General features: G+C 36.7%; 1 protein-coding gene across 8 annotated transcripts in view; it reads right to left on the minus strand.

The window, feature by feature from the left end:
- The window catches only part of PALS1 (protein associated with LIN7 1, MAGUK p55 family member), a 100394-nt gene that overhangs the window by 66700 nt on the left and 5911 nt on the right, over positions 1 to 27783 (minus strand). For 7 of the 8 annotated variants that reach the window (XM_073800338.1, XM_073800336.1, XM_073800337.1 and 4 more), the window contains exon 2: positions 3872 to 3952. The exons of the other annotated variant lie outside the window; for it this stretch is intronic. The gene's annotated coding sequence lies outside the window, so the exon portion shown is untranslated. The remainder of the gene's footprint in view (positions 1 to 3871; positions 3953 to 27783) is intronic. 8 annotated transcript variants of the gene reach the window in all.

Consider the following 27783-nt stretch of genomic DNA (forward strand, 5'->3'; position numbering starts at 1 on the left):
ATACATGTCATATAGGAAATGCCCATTAAGTATTTGTTCAACTGAACTTAGAAATGTTATAAATTCAGATGATGGGCTCTAAAATTTAGTCTGTGATAGTCAAAGCAAACCCTCAAAACATAAGGACACATTTCTTCCAGCAGCATTTCAAAAAACAACTAAAAATTAGCCAGATAGAACAGTCTGTTCCAGGCAGAGGGAAACACAAGACCAAAAGGAAGGAAGAACGTGAGAATATGGCACTTGCATAAAGTAGAATGGAATGCAAAATGGCTGGATGGGACAATGGGAGCATGTCATACATGAATAATGATAAAACTAGAAAGGCAAGCAGGGGGCCAGTTGGAGAAGAGTAACAGATGAAAACTTTGACCTTTATCCTGAAAGTAGTAAGAATCATCATAGGATTTAAAGCAGGGACTAACATGATCACACTCACTTTTAGAGAAATATCACTCTGGTAGAAGACTAGAGGATAGACTGAAGGGTGGCAATGAGACCAGTTTGAGGGCAACTGTAAGAAATGGGGTCCTGGGCTTCCCTGGTGGCGCAGTGGTTGAGAATCCGCCTGCCAATGCAGGGGACACAGGTTCGAGCCCTGGTCCAGGAAGATCCCACAGGCCGCGGAGCAACTAAGCACATGCACCACACAACTGAGCCTGCGCTCTAGAGCCCACGAGCCACAACTACTGAGCCCACGTGCCACAACTACTGAAGCCCATGTGCCTAGAGCCCGTGCTCCACAGCAGGAGAAGCCACCACAGTGAGAAGCCTGTGCACCACAAGGAAGAGTAGGCCCCGCTCGCCGCAACTAGAGAAAACCAGCACACAGCAACAAATATCCAATGCAGCCAAAAGAAAGAAAGAAAGAAAGAAAGGGAAAGAAAGAAAGAAATGGGGTCCTGAACTAATTTAAGATAGTGAGAATGAAGAAAAGTTATATTAAAGAAGCATGTAAGTTACAGAATTCCTAAAACTTGGTGTCTATATTTCATATAGCAGGGCAAAAAGGAGAGAAGGAAGTAGTAACACTAGAAGAAGTAGTAGTAGTAGTAGTAGTAGTAGTAGTAACAACAACTACAACATTTACTGAGCACATAATTCTATGCCAGACACTACTGCAAGCACTTCACATAGTATTCACTCATTTAATCCTCACTAAAACTCTAAAAGTAGGTCCAGATATGCCTGTTTTATAAATGAGGAATGGGGATTGAAGTAGGCCTTGAAGACAGGGTGAAGGAAAAAGAAAGAGGCCATATGAACTAAAGACAAAAAATTAAAGGTATGGGAAAAGTACAAACAAAGCTAGTTGAACTATAGCAGTCAGTTTGTATAAGAGAATACTGGCTAGAAAATTTGACTGGGTCCAACTTATGAAAGGTCTTAAATATAAGTCCTTAATCTCAAGGCAGTAAGAAAGCCATCAAAGATTTAGAAAAAAGGGGTGATCTGAACATAAATTTAGTTGAGCACTTACCCCTGGCTAGGTACTGGGGCTACAGAGACAGATCCCTGCCCATTAGTTTATCTACCAAAATGTCTCACAGAGATCTAGAAATTAATGTGTCCATAATTAAACTCATATTTCCCTTTAATCCCCTCTATTCTCCTTGATCCTTTTCCTTCATTATCAATTCTAATCAATGCCACTATATCTACCCAGTTACCCAAGACCGCACAATGTTTAAGAGTACAGGCTCCAGAACCAGGCTGCCTAGGATCTAATCCTTGCCTATTTTCCATTTAAGTCTCAGCTCAAATACATACTCCTCTGGATTTCCATAATTTCCCAAACTGGCTATGTGCCTCCTCTGAAATCCCACAATCCCTATCACATCTCTGATCAAACTCGACTACAGCTATTTGTATCTCTGTCTGTCTGCCCCAGACTAGAAACGCTTGGAAGTCAGGAACCATGCCGACCCATCTCTGGATCCGTGACACTGCCTAGTATAAGACCAAGCAAACTGGAGGCTTCAGAATATGAACCCAGGCAGTGTGACTTCACGGCCACTATCTTTGGGTCACAAGGTGGACAGCAATGTCATTAACTAAGATGGAGAATTCGATAGAAGGGGAGATAAATTAAAGGGCATTACGGGTTTAGTTTTAGACACAATTTCAAGGTGATTATACGTCATACAGGTAAATGATCTAATCAGCAAGGATCTGTCTTATTGATCTCTATAGCCCTGATAACTAGTTAAGGGATAAACGCCTAATTAACCATATAAGCAAATTACTCCTGTGTTCAGAACATCTGATGGCTTTCTTATTGCCTAGAGAACAGAGTCTAAACTCACAAGGTAAATCCAAACTTTCTAACTGTATCTTTTACTACTTTCCCGTACAAGCCTTCTAAGTTAGCTTCCTCATTTGTGCCTGCCTATCCCATATCTTTCTCTTCCTGCCCAAATGTCTTACGAACTAAGAAATAAGAACTGCTTCTCCCTTCATCTTCTGCTTTCAAGATCTACCACAAATCACTATTCCTTCAAGAAATATTTCCAGATCACCCCAGTTAAATAATGATCTCATCATACCAACACTCCTAAAGACTTCATAATGCTCACAAGTTAATTCATGAGGTCCATGACAGATTCTTCCAGAATCAAAGAAACATTATGCTGTGTCCCACAGTTTTAGCATTAATGATCATTATAATTTTTAAACAGGCAAACCATGAATATTCTAGCTCATTTATGTAGTCATCACATAACAATAAACAATGAAAGAGAACCAGTCCAAAGGAATTATTCTGTCACTCTGGGGGGTGGGGGGGAGGAAAAAAACCCTACAGTCCTTTGTTTGACAATTTGGAGGCTGGTAAATAACTGAACTAGAGAATTACCTCCTTATATGTAAATGAAAGACTGACTTATGCAGACAATGTAGTTACAAGCTGCTGGTCCTAAGAGTATTCCTCTCATCTCAATACTCTAATTATAAATAAATTGTTTTAAAAATGCCTCAGGACTTCCCTGGTGGTGCAGTGGTTGAGAGTCCACCTGCTGATGCAGGGGACACGGGTTCGTGCCCTGGCCCCGGGAAGATCCCACATGCTGCAGAGCGGCTGGGCCCGTGAGCCATGGCCGCTGAGCCTGCGCGTCTGGAGCCTGTGCTCCGCAACGGGAGAGGCCACAACAGGGAGAGGCCCACGTACCGCAAAATAAATAAATAAATAAAAATGCCTCAAAGGCCCACATTTCAAATCCTAATCAAAGTCCCAGCTTATTATACCCACACCCCCATGGAAAAAAAAAAAAGAAAGAAAAATTTTAAAAACAAAGCAAAACTCTTTACACTCCACAAAAGAAGAAAATGAATTTTCAGGCTCGTAGGCCAAAGCTATTTCAATGTTAACTTTGAGCTAGTGGAGAGAAAGGGCTCTGCTTATGTGAATTGAATACAGAAGAAGGGGGTAAAAAGAAGCTAAATAAGCTTCAATAAGTACAAATGATTGAGACTGGGGGGCCTGAAATAGGGATATAGGGATATAGGCCCACTGAAAACTCCACACCAAGAAACAAAACCATTTGTGTGAGAGCTGGGAAACATGAACTGTTAGCAGGAAGACCAGTTTCTATATAATCAGTATCCTAGCTTTTAGGCAAAGGGATATGTAAAACATACTTCATATGAAAACACAGTCGGTCTACACTAGCATTTAGAACTCTAGATTTTTTTTTTCAATTCATCCTTCCTCCCCTTCTCCCAGGAGTAATGCCCTTTGACCAGCAGCTGGGAAGTCTCATTTTAAGTGATCAGCATTCCTCTGACATTCTAAGAAGTTGCACTATTTGTTTCCATAGAAACAGCTTTGTCAGCTAACACAAAATTCAGGCCAAGAATAGTGAAAAGAACTTACATTATGCAAATTGGAAAGTCCTTGTCTACTATCCTTAGTTCTTCTCTGATTTTTCACAGAACTCAGACTAACTTTCTTACTCTGTAAAACAGAAAAGAGACAATTAATCAAGTGTAAAAGTCTGTAGTGTCTTTTAGAGGGAGGGAATGGCAGAGAAAAGTTAATTCAATATGATATCCAATTCTGTTTTCAGATGACTAGGGTTTCTCAGTATAAAGCAATAAAAATGTACACACACTCATCTCTAATGAACATCAATTAAAATCAATATAAATTACCTGAAGTCAATGATAAGAAAGAGGTAAACATAACTGGTTTAAAAGCTTTAAAAAAAGCACAAGACCCTTTTGTAGATGATTTTTAATGACTTTTTTTTTATCTCTAGGTTAGGCTCAAACAAAAATGCAGTTTTTGGTTTTTTTCTTTAACTACAACTTCTGGATCCATTTTAAACCTTATAAATAGTTTCATAAAGTCAAGAAAATGAGAAGTTTAGGATCCAAAAAGATTCAAAAAGGATCTGACAGACAAGAACCACAGTTAATTCAGAGGGGGGAATGTTGATGCTACATTGAAGACCAAGATAGAAGAGGATCCTGTCCTAATGGGAGATTACATTCTGATAGGGTAAAAGATAATAAAAAGCAAATACACAATAAGATGAATTCAGAGAAAGAATTATAAAGAAAGTAAAACAGGGTTATACAATAGACAGTGATGTTTGGAAGGGGCAACATTAGATAAGATGGTCAGGGAAGGCCTATTTTAGGAGATGATAATTAAGCTGAGACTTGAATGATTAAAAAAAAAAAAAAAAAAAAGTCAGTTGTGGGAAGATCCAGAAATAAAGGGTTCCAGATTGAGGGAACAGAAAGTACATTTTTACTTTCTGGATGTCACCAGAATCTCAATTTCAATATATCCCAAACTGACCTGAACTTCTTCCCACTATTGTTAATTATAGCACTATCTAGATCTAAATCTTCCTCAAGCCTTATTATCCAATCAGTTGCAAAGATCTGTTGATACCACAAGGTTTTTAGGATCCACTGAAAAAGTGGCAGAATAGCCACCCCAGAATATGCCACTAAAAGATACTGTTAAGAAAATGAAAAGGCAAGCTATAAAAAGAGAAATATTTGCAAAATACTTATATTCACTATAAATACTCTTATAACTCAGAAAGTCAAATAATACAATTGTTAAAAAGAGGCAAGAAATTTGACCACCAAAGATGTACAAATGGCAAAAAATAAACATTTGGAAAGATATTCAACACCATTAATCATTAGGGAAAATGCTAATTAAAACCACAATGAGATACCGGCATAAGGATAGACAGAAATCTGTGGAATAGAATTAAGAGACCAGAAATAAACTCTAACATTTACAGGCAATTGATTATCAACAAGGGTGCCAAGACAATTAAATGGGAAAAAAACAGTCTCTTAAATGGTGCCAGGACAACTAGATATCCAGATATCCACATGCAAAAAAATTAGGTTGCACTCTTACCTCACACCATATACAAAAATTAACTCAAAATGAATCAAAAACACACATGTAAGAATTCTATAAAACTCTTAGAAGAAAACACAGGCATAAATAAATCTTCATGACCTTTGATTATGCAATGGTTTCTTAAGACAGGACATCAAAAGCACAAGCAACAAAAGGAAAATAGATAAATTAGACATGATCAAAACTTAAAACCTTGTGCTTCAAAGGACACCATCAAGAAAGTGAAGAGGCAATGCACACAATGGGAGAAAATGTTTGCAAATCATTTATCTGATGGGGGACTTATGTGTAGAATATGTAACAAACGCTTACAACTATAATAAAAAGACAAATAGTCTGATTTTAAAGTGGGAAGAGGACCTGAATAGACAGTTCTCCAAAGAAAATATACAAATGGCTTTATTAAATAGGTGCATAAAAAGATATTTAACATTATTAGCCATCAGAGAAAAGCAAATCAAAACCATGAGACACCACAACACCCACTAGGATGGCTAGAATCAAAAAGACAAGTGCTGATAAGGAGATGGAGAAACTGAAACTCTCATACACTTCTGTTGGGAATGTCAAATGGTGCAGCCACACTGTAAAATAGTCTGGCAATTCCTCAAAAGGCTAAACACAGAGTAATTCCACTCCTAGGTATACGACCAAGAGAAATGAAATATATGTCCAAACAAAAACCTTGTACAAAAATGTTTACAGCAGCGTTATTAATATAAAAAGTGGGGGAAAAAAATCCAAATGTCCATCAACCGATAACTAAAATGTTGTATATCCAAAATGAAATATTATTGGGCAATTAAAAGAAAGTACTGCTACATGCTACAACATTGATGAACTTTAAAAACAGAACTGAAAGAAGCCAGTCATAAAGGACCACATACTGTATAATTCCAGTTATGAAATATCCAGAATAGGCAAATCTAGAGAGACAGAAAGTAAATTAGTGATTGCCTTCGGCGGGTGGGGTGGGGGGATTATGGCTAAGGGGGATACACGTTTCTTTTGAGGGGTGATGAAAAGGCTAAAATTGATTGTGGTAATGGTCGCACAGTTCTGAATATACTAAAAGTTACTGAATTGTACACTTGAAATGGATGAATTGTACATGGTATGTGAATTATAACTCAATAAAGCTGTTTAAAAAAACACAATGAAATACCATTACAAACACAGTAAAATGGCTAAAATTTAAAAGACTGACAATACTAAGCTTTGGAGAGGATGTGGAGAAACTGAAACCCTAATACAGGTGAGAACATGAAACGGTAGTCAGTTTGACAGTTTCTTAAAAAGTTAAACATACACTTATGATATAACCCACTAATTCCATATGAGAAATACATATTTTTAGTTGTAAAAAAACACAAAGGTTTATACGGAATATTCATAGAAGCATTATTAATAATGATAACTTAAAATTGGACACTATCCAAATGTCCTTCAGCTGGTGAATGGATAAATTAAAAAAACAGAATACTATTCAGTAATAAAAAAGAATGAACTACTGATATATGCAACAACATGGATGGCCTCAAAAACATAATGCCAGACACAGGAGTACATACTGTATGATTTCCATTTGTAATGAAATTTCTAGGAAAGGCAAAATTAGTGCTGTTAGAGAAAGCGGTTTGGTGGTTTCCTGGAGCTGTGGATGGGAGCAGAAACTAGCTATAAAAGGAGACAAGGGAATTTTTTTATGGGATGGAAGTGTAATGAAACTAGATTTCAGTGATATCTACACGATATAAATTTAATGAAACTCAAACTGTACCTGTAAAACATGTGAATTTTATGGAATGTAAATTATACCTCGATAAAGTTGTTTTCAAAATTCATCAAATTGAACACTTAAAATTATTAAATTTTAATGTAAGTTACACCTATTGAGCTGATTTTAAATTACACATTTAAAATCGCATCTTATTACATGTCAATTATATCTCAACAAAACCAATTTTAAAAGAAGACCAAGTCATTTACTGACATCACATAAAAAAACCCTATTTACTCAATAAATGTTTAACTCAATGCAAAAATTTTAGTTTCCAACAATAAATGCCCCACACATCATCTTCACAGAGAAGAAATTTAGCTATATCTAAAACTAAGTAAATACAAGTCAAAACTCAAATAGAGTTGACCCTTGAACAACACGGGTATAGGGATGCCAACCCTCTGTGCAATGGAAAATGTATAACCTACAGGCAGTTCTCCGTATAGGTGATTCCTCCATATCCGCAATTCTGCATTCATGGATTCAACCAACCATGAATCCTGTAATACTATAGTATTTACTACTGAAAAAAATCCATCTGTATGTGGACCTGCACAGTTCAAACCCATGTTGTTTAAGCGTCAACTGTATTTGGGTTAGTCACGAAAAGTACTAGCTCAGAAATTACTAGTGACAACAATTTAAGCAAAAATATATAAATTCACCAAAGATTTAATTGAAAAACTAGTTTTTTCAATTATTCCTTATGGAGAACTAAACAGAATATTTTTAAAATAAAAAATAATATATCTGAAGTAAACTGAGTTCAACAGGTAAAAATGTAAATTTTTTTAAGGTGCAAAACAGATTTATACAACTGACAAACCAAGCCCCTTAACTTAAGAAAAAGACCAAATGCAAATGTCCTGGGTTTATTTTTTAATGGAACATTCTGACAAGTCCTATAATAATGGCATTTCTAAAATTCTACTTAGTTTATGGTTTAGGTTTCAGATAAACGTACCTTTATTTATCATCCAGATAACTGCATGCCAAAGAAGCCACTGCTACACTCACAGCTTTAAAACTATTTATATATTTAGAATGTAGTATGTCAGATATATTTGTATAGAATGGAAGCAAAATTCCTTCATTTGAAAAAAATCCTCAAAGTAGAAATCAAATGAGTAAATATTTCAAAGGGAAGTAGGGGTAACATATAACTTAAAGCCACATAAGTCATCTGCTCTCACAGACAAAAAAAAAGAATGGTATGATTCCTGCTCAATGTAACTGGATATCAATAAGGCCATGTCAATAGCTTACAAGACACATCTTTCTCAGATGAAAACTTTCAGAGACTTAGCAGCTTTGAACATAACTGGCAAAAGTTGTATATAAAACATATCTGCAACAGAAACATTTAATTTTCAAGTTCCTATTCTCACCCTGTAATTTTAGGCCATATGATTGCCTTAAGACAAAAATAAAAATAAGACAACATGGAAAAATTAGCTGGAAAAATAATGCTGCATTTATCATTTGTTAAATATCTATATCCTAAAATATTCATTTACCAGTTTATCAAACATTTATTTATAAATATCACCTTGACTCTTCTTAAAACATTTTTGGATTACAGTGGCTCTCCATCAACGGTGATTCTGCCTTCCGCCTGTCCCCACCAGGAGAATTTTGACAATGTCTAGACATATTTTTTATTGTCAGGACTGGGTTGAGGGGTGCCACTGGCATCTACTTAGCAGAGGCCAGAAATGTTGCTAAACATGCACAGGATAGCGTCCCCACCCCCGAAGAATTATCCAGTCCAAAATATGACAGTAATGCCAAAGTTGAGAGACCCTGAGTTAAACCAAGCAATCACTAACCCAAAATTGAGGCATTCACTCATTCAATAATTTTCAATAAGCTTCTCACACTTCCAAGACAAAACTTTAAACAGTCAAGCTCCCTTGCTAATAACCACTTAGATTATTTTCACTGATCGTTAGATTATTTTCACTGATTGTGTTTCAACTCTTTTTCAAGTACAGTACTGTTGGTTTCCAAATAAACTGCGGCTGAGAGATGCTTAAATATCATCTAGTGTTTTTCAAAATGTTCAGGAAAGGATTTATTTCAAGAGTCATCTTGGCAGTGGATGGAAAGAGCAGAAGCTCATTTTTGTCATTCTTTTTAAGGTTCAAGGAATAAAAGTTCTGTTAACTTAAATGTTTAAATAATAAAACCTTTAATCTCATGAACTACTCTTACTTTACAAATCATAAAGTAAGGTCCAGAAAAATTTAAGTCACTTGACAAAGTGGCAGAGATCAATAAATCTAGAAATTCAACAAGGTAACGATCGCCAACAGAATAGCAACAGAGTAAATGGAATAAAAACTGGTGCCAAATAAATTGCCCTGTATTGCATACCAGAACCTGAGTGGGAAAGCAAATACAATTTCAATAACATATTCCAGCATATGATACATTCCCCCCCACCCCACACCGGCATCAAACGATTACCATCTGGCCAGAGACTAAACATGCATATAAAATGATATTTACATTAAGAGCGGCCCAAACAAGACTAAAAAAGTGTTTAGACAAAACATTTAATGGTCAAGCTAGTATTATTTACTGATTCTCTCTGTGTCCTGAACATTGGGCTACCAAACTTTACATAGTTAATCCTCAAACAGTTCTACAAGTTTAAGTACTACTGTTATCCCCAGACAAAAAGGAAGACAAATTTAAAGAAGCAAAGTATTTTGCCCAAGAGCACCTCAACATAAATATTCAACAGCTGTAACGTGCACTTTTATGTATATGGTTTCAAGTCCTTCGTATCATATAATCCTTACAACATCCTTATGTAGTATTTTACAGAGGCCAAAAGTAGAACGATTATTTAAATGGTTTTGAGTAGCAGTGATGGTGATAGCGGTTAGTATTAATAGAAGTAGAAGCAGTAGCACTTCTTGCCAGGCAGGGTGCCAAAAATTTCACATATATTATTCACATTCAATCCTTCCAACTCCTCAAAGTTATCCTCAAGTTTACAGATGTGGAAAACTAGTATGAAGAGGTTAAGTTGCTTCCCAAGGTCATAAATCTAAATGACAGAGCCAAGACTCATACCAAGTCTGTATGACTTCAGAATAGAAGCTCTTCACTCCTGCCATTACTTTTATCTAGTCTTATCCAATACAAAGAGGAAAGAAAGAAAACTTCTATTGATTATTCTCAGTTTGAACCTTCCTTCACTTTGTCCATAGAGTCTCTCTTTTAACCAATGAACTTCTATGAAAATCACACTTGCAGATCCAGATACCTAATAGCCTCCTCTTGCTTTTTTATGCCTAAAACTTAGCTTTGGCCATAATTATTCCCAGGGACCAATGGGACTACTTAAAGAAAAATCATTCACCATGTTCCTTTACAAATCTGGATAGTATCCTGTTATAGTAGTACCTTGCAATATTAAGAACTATTGGAGGGGACTTCCCTGGTGGCGCAGTGGCTAAGAATCTGCCTGCCAATGCAGGGGACACGGGTTCGATCCCTGGTCTGGGAAGATCCCACATGCCGCGGAGCAACTAAGCCCGTGTGCCACAACTACTGAGCCTGCACTCTGGAGCCCGCGAGCCACAACTACTGAAGCCCGTGCGCCTAGAGCCCGTGCTCCGCAATGAGAAGCCCGTGCAGCACAACAAAGAGTAGCTCCCACTCCCCGCAACTAGAGAGAGCCCATGCGCAGCAACGAAGACCCAACGCAGCCAAAAATAAATATAAATAAAATAAATAAGTTTAAAAAAAAAACTGTTGGAGGAACAAGTAATCATTTTGCTAACCAGATGATAATAAGCTCCCTATATATTATGTAATATTCTGCAGAGAAAAGTATATTTTTTCAATTCAGTGGGAAAATTCTCCATTTGCTTATATCAAAATAGAAGATATGGTGGTCTTTGGAGATATTCAAGACCACACACTCATAGTAGGAATTGGTTAAAAGCCAAACAGTATCAAAGATATCAAATGGTTGGTTACTTGAACTGCCCCATTATCACCTTCAACAACTTGGTAATGAAAGATTAAATGCATCCAAAAGGTTAAGTAAAGCTTCTGAAAAAGGCACTAAGACAAAAGTTAATTTACAACATTTTCAAACTGACTAGAAACGGATTTTTAAACTTGTGGGATAAAATTACTTGCAATATGGCTTTTCAGTAATATTGCTACCGATCAACAATATATATGGCCTAGTTGGAGAACAAGAACAGTCTCTGATAAGGAACAGAGCCAGTGTAAGAGATAGAAGATAAAGCCAGAACTGACTCTAAATGCAAGCTAAATTGTTTGAATTTTCTCCTGCAAGCAATGGGAGACTATGGGTTTCTGAGTTTTAAAAGAATCAAAAAAAGGTTTTTTAGAAAGTTAAATCTTCTCTACACTGTAACCAGAGTTGACTAGGGGAAATGTAAGTAGAGAAGCCAAAAGAGGCAATGTTTTAATACTTATGCATGGGAGGATAAAGGAAATAGGAGAAGAAAGGAAAAGGGATAATTTCAAACAATGCTGATAACAAAGGATGATTTGACAGGCTTTGGAGACCAGGAACCAAATACAATTCTAAAATACTGAGCATGACAATTGAACCTGGCAGAAATTATGGGACCTTAAAATAGGAAAATTCAGAGAATAAAGTTTCTCTTCCTGGAAGTGAGAGAAAGAGGAGGGGGAGGATTAGAAAGACGATAAATTCCATTTTAGAAGTATTGCATTTAAAGTGGGAATTCTGTCAGGCTGTTAACTGCTAGTCAGGGAACCAAAGGCTAGAAATGAAAATTTGTAAGTGATTTCATATTCACATCTTGCATTTGTAAAGCTTTTCAGTTTCCACAGTAATCCAAGCACATTATCTCATTTGATCTCCACAGGTGCCCTGAAAGGTAAGCAGGTCAGATATCCCCATTTTCCAGAAGATATGCAAGCACTGCAAGTTAAGTCAGAGCTAGAAGTACTAGAATAGGAACTAAAACCCAGATGAGTGAAACTTTATGTGGATCCACAGTGCTAAGTTAGCTATATTTCTGTAAGACAATACCATACTGACTACAGGCTTCCTTTCAAAAATCACATAATTACATCATTCTTTTACCTTTACAATATGATTATAGAAAATTCATCTTTTCTCCTCAACTGAGTGCTTCATAAAATGAAGTTTAATCTGGTAATTAATTTCACTGTTACATGTGTTAAGAGACTACAAAGTTACTATAGTGCCAGATTGCGGCAGCGTAACATCTATTGCTCAGTTTCTAAATACTCAGTCAAGCAGCAGAAGTAGTCAAGTGGAGCAACAGTAGAAAATGCAAGTGAATTTTCCAACCTATTTGAAAAGTGAAACTAAGCTACCAATATCCCAACTTCTCAGTAACATTTTTAAAATGTTATTCTCTACTCTGGATTGTTCCAATTTCAGTATGTCCTGCCATAGTGAGCCAAATGTCCTGTCTTGACAACTGTTTTGATAATATTAATGTATAGCTTGAAAAATGAATACCATAAAAATACAATAGACCAGATCCTGTTAGATAAATTAGCTATCCCCATGGGGTCAAATTTAAGTACTGAAAATTATAACCTTAATACCCCTAAATATGTTAATAACTAATTATACCAACTCCCATCAATTCTCCTTCCATAATATCTCACATATACCTCCTTCAGCTTCTCTCTTCTCATACTACTACCTTAAATCATATACACATTATTTCTTTCATGGGTTTTTCTATGAACTTCTTCTTGATAGTCACCCCCAACTCAGTGTCTCTAGCTGACAATCATTTTACATTTTACGGAGTACTGCCAGATTAACCTTCCTGAAGCACACGTACAATCATGACAGTATCCCTTTTCAAAAGTTCCTGTTGCCTTTCCCATATCTTAAGCAACTGTTTACCAAGGGTTTACTAGGTACCGTTCATCCACTGAGCTAAACACCTCGTATGAAACATCTCATTTAACCCTCACAACCATCTCCTTGCTCAATTTTGTAATTTAGCAAAGATAAGTAACGTGCCCATTGCCAAAAGCTCAATGGCATAGCTGAGCATCAAACTGAAGTCTGTTTGACTCTGGCACTTAACAACTACTCCGTAGAGCACATTTCAAACTTCTTAGCCTGGAATATGGCTCCCCTTGACTTAGTCCAGAATACTTTTCCCACTTTATTTCTCCCTCCTCTGTCTTCCATATCAAACTAAAGGTGACCCTTGAACAACACGGCTTTGAATTGCACAGATCCACTTATATGCAGATTTTTTTCAGTAGTAAATGCTACAGTATAACACGATCTGAGGTTGGTTGAATCCACAGATACGGAGGGCAGGCTATAAATTATACTCAGATTTTTGACTGGGCACAGGGGTTGCCCCTAAGCCCCGAGTTTTTCAAGGGTCAGTTGTACTTGCCATTTCCAGTACAAGCCCTGCAATTTCCTTCCTCTGCAACTTTGACTTATTCTTTCTCATACCTGGGGGAAAAGTCGTTTTTGTTCAATTCTTTATGTTAAAATTTTCCTCTTCCATTAAATGTCTTATGAAATCTTCCTTAATTCTGCCTGTTCCCATCCACAACCAACCCTACCCTTCCAGAGTACTTAATCTATGCCTCTGCTGTAGCATTTATTTATACATTTCCCTTTCCCATAAGTTATATTCCACTTTTTAGTTAAGTCACTAATATATCTCCATACTATCTGGTAGATGATTCAATTTACTTTTTTTTTTTTTTTTTTTTGCGGTACGCGGGCCTCTCACTGTTGTGGCCTCTCCTGCCACGGAGCACAGGCTCTGGACACGCAGGCTCAGCGGCCATGGCTCACAGGCCTAGTCGCTCCGCGGCATGTGGGATCTTCCCGGACCGGGGCACGAACCCGTGTCTCCTGCATTGGCAGGCGGACTCTCAACCACTGCGCCACCAGGGAAGCCCTCAATTTACGTTTTAATGTACATACTCAAGCAAATCAGGTGCCCTATTGTTTTATTTTTTTTAGTGACATCCTTTCTGGAGCCCTCCATTCTCCAGTTCTAAACTGGCTATTTTCTTTCTGCCCAGATCCACTCACTATCGTTCTCCATCAGCTCCACATCCAAAAAGGCTGACCTCTACAGACTGTATTACCCATGTTCTCTTGTCCTCTGGCTTCCCATGGGTTCAGCCAGGGGGGAAATACCCATTGGAAAGGAGGAGAGAGTGGTTGGGTTCTTCATCCCCCTCACTTCCTCCTGTAGTTTGGTAGGCGGTATGTTCTTCTAAGGCCACAGTTCTCATCCAGTGGCCCCTCTCTTACAGCAGTAGCTCTTGTAAATACCAATAATTACTTCCACCTTTGCCCTTTCAGGCCCAGGCTTAGCTGGCTGCCTGCTATTGCTAACCCTGGGTGCTTCACCATCCTTGTTAGCTCCCTTAACCCAACCCACACCTTTGTGAACGGTCCATTGATTAAACTGTCTTCCATTACTCAGGCTGCTTTTGCCATCTGTTTTCTGCATGGAATCTGACAAAAACACGCTCCAGTCTGAATTTATTTCCTAAGTCATCTTCATTTGTTCATCCTTACCCTGATAAATTCTCCTCACCTCTTTCCTCTTTATCTACTCCCTTCTTTTTGAGAGACCTTCAATAGCTTCCTCAGAAAGAGTACACGAGGCAAATTTGTTAAGACTATGATTTACGTGGTACTAGAGCAGATCACATCCTCTTTGAGTTATTCTTTTGCATCCCTGCCCCCTACCTTAATTCCTCACAGCTGCTCATGACTTCTGGCTCTGCCAAGGAAATATTTATAGTGAGAATGGCCCTTTTCTTCCAATTAAAGTAGGAAGAAAAAAAAAGTAGCATAAATACGTAAAAATATTCACTTTGGTATACGGTTTTTGTGTGTCTGTGTGAGTGACCAATCATGTCCAGTGTTGGAAACAATATAGGAAAACAGACATTATGTACTGTTGACTCTTACATATATCAGTACAATGTTATCCAGGACAATTTTGCAACTATATACCAAAAATTTTAAATAAACCTTCACTATCAATTCCTTTTCTAGAAATTTATCCTATAAAGTATGTTTGGAAAAACTGGGATATGTTACTCTACTTTTTCAACTGTAAATTTTAAAAACTCTAAATACAGATCAAGTATTTCCAATGAAAGTTTATCATTCTAATTGAGATGTGCCATCAGTATAAAATACACACTATATTTTGAAGACTCAGTGTGGGGGAAAAATAAATGTAAAACGTCTCAGTATTTTTTGTATTTAATACATGTAGAGATGGTAATTTTTTTAGACATTGTGTTAAATAGAATATACTATTAAGGGAGTCCCCTGGTGGTCTAATGGTTAGGATTTCAGGCTTTCACTGCTATGGCCTGGGCTCAATCCCTGGTCAGGAAACTAAGATCCTGCAAGCCATGCAGCGCAGCTAAAAAAAAAAAAAAAAAGAAAAGAAAAGGAATGTCACCTGTTTCTTTCAAAAATTTTTTAATGTGGTTACTAGAGCATGAAGCCCTATATCAACTAACATGGAACAAAGGCAAGTGAATAAATCAGGTTTCCAAATGGTGTTTATATATCATCCCATTTTTATAAATGCACCTAAAAATACGTTTATAAAATTACTAACAAAAAATCTGGAAGAATATATGCAATACTGTTTTCACTTACTATCTCTGAAAAGTAAGGATAACAGACCTCTCAGGTCTGTCTTCTGTACAATTTGGATATCTTACAAAATATTGACAAAAAAAGTATTACTTTCATATTTTGGGAGAAAAAACACACAGATAATACTTTTTTGAAAGAAAAAACATAGAAACTTTTAAATTACAACTACCTTCTTAAAGTACATAAAAATTAGCAGAAGCAACAAAGCCCTTTCAAGAGTTCTAGAACCGGGTTTCCCTGGTGGCGCAGTGGTTGAGAGTCCGCCTGCCGATGCAGGGGACGCGGGTTCGTGCCCCGGTCCGGGAAGATCCCACATGCCGCGGAGCGGCTGGGCCCGTGAGCCATGGCTGCTGAGCCTGCGCGTCCGGAGCCTGTGCTCCGCAACGAGAGAGGCCACAACAGTGAGAGGCCCGCGTACCGTAAAAAAAAAAAAAAAAAAAAAAAAAAAATTTGAGAATGAAGAAGACTGATGAGGATAAAACTGTCACCAAGTTTAGAATCCACTGAACTTTTAGTACTATAGAATTGCTGACTGATGTCTGGGTATGAGTAATGATCTGATTTTGACCAGACAGTCTTAGAAGGCAGGAAAACATAAAGGGCATATTATGCAACAAGAAATAAAAACAAAAGGTCAATCTTAAAGATTACTGTACAGAAATACTACAGTTATGAAGAGTTACTAAACTACACGTTCATGCAACAATGTAAGTACCCATTTGGTACAAAAACATGGGATAGTCGTTGGCAAGAAAAAGACAGCTAAGGCAGAGTCTTTATCCTTAAGGAACTTAAATTCTAGTATGGAAAACAGGGAAGTATACAAGCAAACAAACAAAACCCCTATAGAACTGCAATGGTATTTGGTAAGTGCTATACTACAACTGCAGAAAATGCTATAGGAATTACCTATAGAGGAAGAGCATTCTAAGAAAACTTGTATAAGTGGGAAAGAATATAAGACCCAAGACAAATATGAAAGGCTTCCATTACACAAAAGGAAAAAAAGTAAACAAAACACTAATGCAAGCACACAGACATGAGTAAAATTAAACAAATGCTTTCTAAACATAAAATTTTAAATCTCCCTAATGAAACTCAAACTCTACAAACTGTTACTTTTTAAGCCTATTTTAAACATGTGTAGTAAAAATGACCTAGTAAAAATTACCCTAGAATAATGCTTGAGAGTCAATAAGAGAAACTGATAAAGCTGAGTACAACTTGATCTCACTACATACATAAGCTGTTTATAAATAAAGCAACAAATTGTTTTCCCCCATTCACTTTCACTATTATTTCAGAGATGAAAAAAGCTCTACCTCAACACACAATTATAATTATTCATCACTGACTCAGTCTATGACAACCAATTCACACAATTCCTATAAAACTGCTTAATCAAATTATTGATAATCATACAATCTATTCAAAATATATTTATTAAAATATAATGCAGCTCATTGCTATTCCATGTAAACATCATAAACCAGTTTTGTATTCTTCCTATCTCTTATCTATGGATAAGCATTTATGAAGTGCTTAATATACACCAAGTAGTATGCTAATCATTCTTTTTTTTCTTAATTTTTATTTTATTTATTTTTTTATACAGCAGGTTCTTATTAGTTACCCATCTTATACATATTAGTGTATATATGTCAATCCCAATCTCCCAATTCATCACACACACATCCCACCACCACTTTCCCCCCTTGGTGTCCATATGTTTGTTCTCTACATCTCTGTCTCTATTTCTTCCCTGCAAAACACTTCATCTGTACCATTTTTCTAGGTTCCTTATATATGTGTTAATATACGATATTTTTCTCTTTCTGACTTACTTCACTCTGTATGACAGTCTCTAGATCCATCCACGTCTCTACAAACGACCCAATTCTGTTCAATTTTATGGCTGAGTAATATTCCATTGTATATATGTACCACATCTTCTTTATCCATTCATCTGTTGATGGGCATTTAGGTTGCTTCCATGACCTGGCTATTGTAAATACTGCTGCAATGAGCATTGGGGTGCATGTGTCTTTTTGAATTATGGTTTTCTCAGGGTATATGTCCAGTAGTGGGATTGCTGGGTCATATGGTAGTTCTATTTTTAGGTTTTTAAGGAACCTCCATACTGTTCTCCATAGTGGCTGTATCAATTTACATTCCCACCAACAGTGCAAGAGGGTTCCCTTTTCTCCACACCCTCTCCAACATTTGTTGTTTGTAGATTTTCTGATGATGCCCATTCTAACCGGTGTGAGCTGATACCTCATTGTAGTTTTGATTTGCATTTCTCTAATAATTAGTGATGTTGAGCAGCTTTTCATGTGCTTCTTGGCCATCTGTATGTCTTCTTTGGAGAAATGTCTAGCTCTTCTGCCCATTTTGGGATTGGGTTGTTTTTTTAATATTGAGCTGCATGAGCTGTTTATATAGTTTGGAGATTAAACCTTTGTCTGTTGATTGGTTTGCAAATATTTTCTCCTATTCTGAGGGTTGTCTTTTCGTTTTGTTTACGGTTTCCTTTGCTGTGCAAAAGCTTTTAAGTTTCATTAGGTCCCATTTGTTTGTTTTTGTTTTTATTTCCATCACTCTAGGAAGTGGATCAAAAAAGATCTTGCTGTGATTTATGTCACAGTGTTCTTCCTATGTTTTCCTCTAAGAGTTTTACAGGGTCCAGTCTTACATTAACATTTCTAATCCATTTTGAGTTTATTTTTGTATATGGTGTTAGGGAGTGTTCTAATTTCATTCTTTTACATATAGCTGTCCAGTTTTCCCAGCACCACTTATTGAAGACACTGTCTTTTCTCCGCTGAACATCCTTGCCTCCTTTGTCATAGATTAGTTGACCACAGGTGCATGGGTTTGTCTCTGGGCTTTCTATCCTGTTCCACTGATCTATATTTCTGTTTTTGTGCCAGTACCATACTGTCTTGATTACTGTAGCTTTGTAGTATAGTCTGAAGTCCAGAAGCCTGATTCCTCCAGCTCCATTTTCTTCCCTCAAGACTGCTTTGGCTATTCGGGGTCTTTTGTGTCTCCATACAAATTTTAAGATTTTTTGCTCTAGTTCTGTAAAAACATGCCATTGGGAATTTGATAGGGATTGCAATGAATCTGTAGATTGCTCTGGGTAGTGTAGTCATTTTCACAAAACTGACTCTTCCAATCAAAGAACATGGTTTCTCTCTCCATCTGTTTGTAACATCTTTAATTTCTTTCATCAGTGTCTTATAGTTTTCTGAGTACAGGTCTTTTCTCTTCCTAGGTAGGTTTATTCTTAGGTATTGTATTCTTTCTGTTGCAGTGGTAAATGGGAGTGTTTCCTTAATTTCTCTTTCAGATTTTTCATCATTCGTGTATAGGAATGCAAGAGATTTCTGTGCATTAATTTTGTATCCTGCAACTTTACCAAATTCATTGATTAGCTCTCGTAGTTTTCTAGGAAGCATCTTTAGGATTCTCTATGTATAGTATCATGTCATCTGCAAACAGTGACAGTTTTACTTCTTCTTTTCCAATTTGTATTCCTTTTATTTCATTTTCTTCTCTGATTGCCATGGCTAGGACTTCCAAAACTATGTTGAATAATAGTGGCGAGAGTGGACATCCTTGTCTTGTTCCTGATCTAAGAGGAAATGATTTCAGTTTTTCACCATTGAGAAAGATGTTTCCTGTGGGTTTGTCGTATATGGCCTTTATTCTGTTGAGGTAGGATCCCTCTATGCCAACTTTTTGGAGAGTTTGTATCATAAATGGGTGTTGAATTTTGTCAAAAGTTTTTTCTGCATCCATTGAGATGATCATATAGTTTTTTTTCTTCAATTTGTTAATATGGTGTATCATTGATTGATTTACATATACTGAAGAATCCTTGTGTCCCTGGGATAAATCCCACTTGATCGTGGTGTATGATCCTTTTAATATGTTGTTGGATTCTGTCTGCTAGTATTTCGTTAAGGATTTTTGCATCTGTATTCATCAGTGATATTGGTCTGTAATTTTCTTTTTTTGTAGTATCTTTGTCTGGTTTTGGTATCAGGGTGATGGTGGCCTCATAGAATGAGTTTGGGAGTGTTCCTTCCTCTGCAATTTTTTGGAACAGTTTGAGAAGGATGTGTGTTAGCTCTTCTCTAAATGTTTGATAGAATTCACCTGTGAAGACATCTGGTCCTGGACTTTTGTTTGTTGGGAAGGTTTTTAATCACAGTTTCAATTTCATTACTTGTGATTGGTCTGTTCATATTTTCTATTTCTTCCTGGTTCAGTCTTGGAAGTTTACACCTTTCTAAGAATTTGTCCATTTTTTCCAGATTGTCCATTTTATTGGCATAGAGTTGCTTGTAGTAGTTTCTTAGTATGCTTTGTATTACTGTGGTGTGTGCTGTAACTTCTCCTTCTTCATTTCTAATTTTATTGATTTGAGTCCTCTCCCTCTTTTTCTTGATGAGTCTGGCTAAATATTTATCAATTTTGTTTATCTTCTCAAAGAACCAGCTTTTAGTTTTACTGATCTTTGCTATTATTTGTTTCTATTTCATTTATTTCTGCTCTGATCTTTATGATTTCTTTCCTTCTACTAACTTTGGGTTTTGTTTGTTCTTCTTTTCCTAGTTCCTTTAGGTGTAAGGTTAGATTGTTTATTTGACATTTTTCTTGTTAACTTGAGGTAGGCTTGTATTGCTATAAACTTCCCTCTTAGGACTACTTTTGCAGCATCCCATAGGTTTTGGATTGTTGTGTTTTCATTGTGATTTGTCTCTAAGTATTTTTTAATTTCCTCTTTGATTTCTTCAGTGTTCTCTTATTTAGTAACGTATTGTTTAGCCTCCATGTGTTTGTATTTTCTTTACAGATTTTTTCCTGTAATTGATATCTAGTCTCATAGTGTTGTGGTCGGAAAAGATACTTGATACAATTTCAATTTTCTTAAATTTACCAAGGCTTGATTTGTGACCCAAGATATGATCTACCCTGGAAAATGTTCCATAAGCACTTGAGAAGAAAGTGTAATCTGCTGTTTTGGGATGGAATGTCCTATAAATATCCATGAAATCTATCTGGTCTATTGTATCATTTAAAACTTTTGTTTCCTTATTAATTTTCTGTTTCAATGATCTGTCCATTGGTGTAAGTGAGGTGTTAAACTCCCCCACTATTACTGTGTTACTGTCGATTTCCTCTTTTATAGCTGTTAGCAGTTGCCTTATGTAATGAGGTGCTCCTATGTTGAGTGCACATATATTTATAATTGTTATATCTTCTTCTTGGATTGATCCCTTGATCATTATGTAGTGTCCTTCCTTGTCTCCTGTAACATTCTTTATTTTAAAGTCTGTTTTAACTGATATGAGTATTGCTACTCCAGCTTTCTTTTGATTTCCATTTGCATGGAATATCATTTTCCATCCTCTCACTTTCAGTCTGTATGTGTCCGTAGGTCTGAAGTGGGTCTCTTGTAGACAGCATATAGATGGGTCTTATTTTTGTATCCATTCAACGAGCCTGTCTTTTGGTTGGAGCATTTAATCCATTCATGTTTAAACTAATTATCAATATGTATGTTTCTATTACCATTTTCTTAATTGTTATGGGTTTGTTTTTGTGGGTCTTTTTCTTCTCTTGTGTTTCCTGCTTACAGAAATTCCTTTAGCATTTGTTGTAGAGCTGGTATGGTGGTGCTGAATTCTCTTAGCTTTTGCTTGTAAAACTTTTGATTTCTCCGTCGAATCTGAATGAGATCCTCGCCGGGTAGGGTAATCTTAGTTGTAGGTTCTTCCCTTTCATCACTTTAAATATATCGTGCCACTCCCTCCTGCTTGTAGTTTCTGGTTAGAAATCAGCTGTTAACCTTATGGGAGTTGCCTTGTATGTTATTTTTCATTTTGCCCTTGTTGATGTCAATAATTTTTCTTTGTCTTTAATTTTTGTCAATTTGATTACTATGTGTCTCGGCATGCTTCTCCTTGGGTTTATCCTCCCTGGACTCTCTGTGCTTCCTGGACTTGGGTGGCTATTTCCTTTCCCATGTTAGGGAAGTTTTTGACTATAATCTCTTCCAATATTTTCTTGGGTCCTTTCTCTCTCTCTTCTCCTTCTGGGACCTCTATAATGCGAATGTTGTTACGTTTAATGTTGCCCCAGAGGTCTCTTAGGCTGTCTTCATTTCTTTTCATTCGTTTTTCTTTATTCTGTTCTGCGGCAGTGAATTGCACCATTCTGTCTTCCAGGTCACTTATCCGTTCTTCTGCCTCATTTATTCTGCTATTGATTCCTTCTAGTGTATCTTTCACTTCAGTTATTGTATTGTTCATCTCTGTTTGTCTGTTCTTTAATTATTCTAGGTGTTTGTTCTTTAATTATCCTAGGTCTTTGCTAAACATTTCTTGCATCTTCTTGATCTTTGCCTCCATTCTTTTTCCGAGGTCCTGGATCATCTTCACTATCATTATTCTGAATTCTTTTTCTGGAAGGTTGCCTATCTCCACTTCATTTAGTTTTCTGGGGTTTTATCTTGTTCCTTCATCTGGTACATAGCCCTCTGCTTTTCATCTTATCTATCTTTCTGTGAATGTGTTTTTTGTTCCACAGGCTGCAGGATTGTAGCTCTTCTTGCTTCTGCTGTCTGCCCTCTCGCTAATCATTCTTGATACATCATCTCAATTAATCCTCAAAATAAAGACTCTGAAGAGGATCAGAATATTCCACCCCAAAATGTGACACTGGCATAAGGATTATTGTGAGCTAAAGGCAATTAAGAAACAGACACAGGGAGCTTCCCTGGTGGTGCAGTGGTTGAGCATCCGCCTGCCGATGCAGGGGACATGGGTTCGTGCCCCGGTCTGGGAAGATCCCACATGCCGCGGAGCAGCTGGGCCCGTGAGCCGTGGCTGCTGAGCCTGCGCGTCCGAAGCCTGTGCTCCGCAACGGGAGAGGCCGCAACAGTGAGAGGCCTGCATACCATAAAAATAAAGAAAGAAAGAAAGAAAGAAACAGACACAGGAAAAAAAACTGTCCTCCCCTATCAGGCTTAAAAAGCACAGCATAAATTTCCCTTTTTAAAGCTAGCATGAATTTCCATTTGTAAAGGTACCATAAAGAGGACCTCAAAAAAAAAAAAAAAAAAAGAGGACCTCAACCCTGGGAGTTGACTCTTATCAAATCAGATGACACCAACTTAAATCTGCATAACAAACCTTACTAAAATAACCTTTATATTCCGTTAGTTCCCCCCACATAATTACCTTCCCACAATTTACAGCCCCTAAAAGCCTCTTTTCCTTTGTCTTGTCTGGATTCCACAATTTATCATTCAGTCTCTCTGCTTCTTTGGTCTTCAATTCTTTTCTTTGAAGGTCTCCATATGCATAAGTAATAAACCATTTCTCCTGTTAATCTGTCTTTTGTCAGTTTAATTTACAGGGCCCCAGACAATGAACCTAGGAGGAAAGAGAAAAAGGTTTTTCCTCCCCTAAAGCCTTCTGAATCAGGCACAAGTACAACCCCCCACAAGTACAACATTCCTTATTCTGCAGATAACTAATCAGATTTTCACAGGTAAACTTGCCCAGAGTCACACACAAGTCAAGAAGGGTCAAGAAGGCATTTCAGCACAAGTCTGACTCCATAGTCTGAGTACTTCATCGGCGCAAGGTTTGTAACTATAATGTCTATCAGTAAGAGCCCACAAAAAAGCAAGACAAAGCCATGAGCAAATTCATCTGTTCATATTTATATCTTTGTAAATAAAGTGAATCAAGAACCCTCCACCCATAATTAAACACACTTACAGCCAAAAGAGGATAAATGGAATTGTTTTGAATCTCAAATTCTCTCAGGTTACAGGAGGTAACTAGATTAGAACAGTCTCTGGGATGAAACTCACAAGTAAGGCTAAGGTTTAACAAGTAAATGATTAAAAAGTGCAAACTGATAACTTGCACCTACCTTGTGCCATATTAAGCAGTGAGATACTAAAATAAAAAGACATAGCCCCTACCCTTAAGGAGCTTACAATTTACAGGTTCAAAGTTCTTCACTTTAATTCAAGTACAATTTAAACACTTAATTCAAGATGGTTTTCCCAAAAAAAGATCTTAATCTTACCAAAAAGACAGTGTTAAACAAGCTAAGTCTTAAGGCAGGCTAAAATACAAAGTAGAAGAATCCAAGGGCTTTGGAGTCAAACTGAATTCAAATACCCGCTATCAGTTACAATAGGACTCTGGATAAAATAATCTCTCTGAGCCTCTGTTCAGTCACAAAGTTGTTAATGTTTAAAACTATATACAGGGCTTCCCGGGTAGTACAGTGGTTAAGAATCCACCTGCCAATGCAGGGGACACGGATTCGAGCCCTGGTTCAGGAAGATCCCACGTGCCGCGGAGCAACTAAGACCATGCACCACAACTACTGAAGCCCACGCGCCTAGAGCCCTTGCTCCACAACAAGAGAAGCCACTGCCATAAGAAGCCCACACACCTCAACGAAGAGTAGCCCCTGCTCGCCGCAACTAGAGAAAGCCCGCGTGCAGCAATGAAGACCCAATGCAGCCAAAAATAAATAAATAAAATAAATTTATGTAAAAAACAACTATATACAAAGGATATAGCATACTGCATGACACATTAAGAGATGGGGCAAGGTATACAGTTCTGGGTAGGAGTTGAGGAAAGCAAAAAGTACTGTAATTTAGCCAAATGCACTACTACTCTCACTATAAAATTTAAGTATAAAAGGGTAAGATGTAAAGTATAAAAGGATAAGACATAAAAGGAACACCATCCCTTTAGATGCCTACAAAGAACCATCAAATTTCCTTTCATAAACTCTTAGGTATCTACTGATTACTCTTAAGTGAATCATTATTTTGAAAAACACCTGCAGCTTATGTGTATAGTTCTCAGACAAATCACTTGGATCAGAGGTTTAACTCTGGGGTTCATGATCTAATTTCCATGAATTCCCTGATATGCACAACAGTGTGTGTGTTTTGGGGGACAGGGCCAAACGACCATAAGACTCACAAAAGATTAACAGACAGTTAAGTTTACATGTCCAGTATTTATAAAGTAGAGTTTTCAATGTGAGGCAATTTGAAGAAACTCAATAGTTTACGCTAAAAGAGTATGGCATTATCTAGTAAGTTGACCATTCCCCTATGCCATCATCCAGCAATTTCACTCCTAATTATATACTTTGAACAGTGCTGTCAATAGAACTTTCTGCAATAATGGAAATATTCTATATCTGCATTGTGCAATAATAACATAGCCACTGGCCATATATGGTTATGAAGCACTTGAAATGTGGCTAGTGTAACTGAAGAGCTGAATTTTTAATTTTAGTTAACTTAAATTTAAATAGTCATGATTGGGATCGACATATATACACTAATATGTAGAAAATAGATAACTAATAAGAACCTGCTGTATAAAAATATAAATGAAATTCAAAGATAAATAAATAAATAGTCATGTGGCTAATGGCTACCATACTAGAGAGCACAGCCCTAGAGAAACACATGTACATATTAACCTTGATAGACTAAACGTGTAAGGACATTCATGATAACATTACTCATAATAACCAAAAGCTAGAAACAACTCACCAACAGTAATACAGTTAAATAAACTGTGATATATTATCTTTTTAAATAAACTTATAATTCTGTAACATTATAAGTACAATCCTACAATTTATTTGCATATTATTTGAGCAATTCTCTGACTGCCCGTTTCAAACAACTATTAAATTCTCTTAATCCAACCTAATCTCTAAGGGACTGTCCATACTTATTTCAAAGCCAGACCTCTGAGGGCAGTGACTTTATCTAATACTTCTCTATATCCTGCCCAAAGTCTTCACATTGTAAGTATTCAGTATTTACCTATAATTTTCTGAATAAACTAGTTAGGAAATCTGAGGCAGACAAAAGTGTGCAAAAGTGAACGATGATTACTTGTAGAACAAAGGAAAACCAACTCCTTATACATAAATATCATACAGATAATATAACCAATGTAAAGCAGAATTTTTAAAATCTGCTTAAAAACAGAAAACTTTTCTTTCATATTAAGTATAATACAATTATATTCTAAGCTGTAACTGTATTTAAACAATAATATAAAGTTTTCTTAGTAAAATTTGATAAGACTTTGCAACAGCTTCTGTTTAAGCTTTAGGGGGAAAATGGAGAACGTGGGACAAGAAAACTAGATTTCTGGGAGTCCAGATGCAGGTGATAACAGAGCTAACAAACCAGGCAATGGTGCAATGAAAAGAGTACTAGAAAGATTATGCATCTGGTATGTGAGATCCAACTCTAGTCCTGCCACCAACTACTGGCGCAAAATTATTTCAACATCCACCTATGTGGCATCTCTGCCTCTGATCTGTGAAGGAGCACAAAATTTTTTTTTGGAGGGGAGTTAAAAATCTCGAATCCAGCTTTATCTTGACAGTAATTCAGAAAGAAAGAAAAACAACTTTCTGACGCTTCCCTTATGTCCCAAACATTACACAAAAATGAGTACCTAAATATGGGTACTTTTTAAGTACAACCAAATCCTAGCAGAGCACCTAGTTCAGTTCACTCACAGGAGGCAGTCAATTAACTTAAATGAATGCAGTCTTAAAGGCACTTCTGAAGCACACAAAATACAGAAAACCTACTTCTTAGGTCGAATCAAAGTAATGCATTTTAAGTGACATTATCAAACACTTTTTGTGACAATGTAAAATCTTCAAAACATGAAATTATATTTCAACACAAATTCTCAATTTTTTTCATGTGAAGTTTCTGATACTATTGTGAAGCCAAACAGTTATAACTTACATGGCCAAAAAGCATAATTCAAAAGACAATTTAGCTATAAACACAACTATGATTTCTAATATTTGGAATAACTAATTAGATATACTACACACTGTAAAATAATATAAAATGGTGGGGTGGTGGGAGCAAATATTTATTGAGTATCTACTATATGTCAGAATATTTTGCTCAGTGCCTTCCATACCCTATTTTTAACCTTTTAAATCATCTTCCGAGGTGGCCACATGTTAAAGATAAGGAAAGTGAGGGCTTGGCTGGGAATTAGAGCATGGAATAACCTCCCAACTCAGCTGACCCTAAGGGTCTTTCTGCTACATTACTATAATTATTTTCATTTCTCCTGCTAACTTTTTGCCCAAAACCAAAGTAGGCAAACTAAGCCCACAGGCCAAATCAAGGCATACCCTGATTTTAACAAACAAAGTTCTACTGGAACACAGTCACATTCGTTTGGCCATCTTTGCACTGTAACAGCAGAGTTGAGGACCTGCAACAGAAATTATATGATCTGCAAAGCTTAAAATATTCACTATCTTGCCCTTTAAAGAAATCTGTCAACCCCTGCCTTAAAGGATCAATACTGCCAAGAACCTCAGAGGCCTCAAAACTTCGATGTTTAGGGTCTTTGAGACAACTAATAACTTAAGAAGGAACTTTAAAATTATGTGGGAGAAATTGCTTGAATTTTTATAGTGATTAAATCATATGATAAGCCCAAATTTATAAAAATGATAAAATTAAACAGCTTGACTATGAAGTTACTGAAACCTTATTCTTCTTTTTTTTTTTTTTTTTAAGCCGCGCTGCACAGCATGCGGGATTTCAGTTCCCCGATCAGGGATCGAACCTGTGCCCCCGGCAGTGGAAGCACAGAGTCCTAACCGCTGGACCACCAGGGAACTCCCCATGAAACCTTATTCTTAATAATTAAACTGTCTTCTGTAGTCTGAACTGATGGAGGAAAAATTTCACAATTCAACATACTAAAGAATATTTAATAAGCATGCATCTTTTTACTACGTACCCACATTTTTCATGAAAGAATATCTTCAGTATAGCAAAACAGAGCCTGGCTTTTT

This window comes from Tursiops truncatus, chromosome 2 (assembly GCF_011762595.2).
Source record: "Tursiops truncatus isolate mTurTru1 chromosome 2, mTurTru1.mat.Y, whole genome shotgun sequence".
NCBI classification, from domain to species: domain Eukaryota; kingdom Metazoa; phylum Chordata; class Mammalia; order Artiodactyla; family Delphinidae; genus Tursiops; species Tursiops truncatus.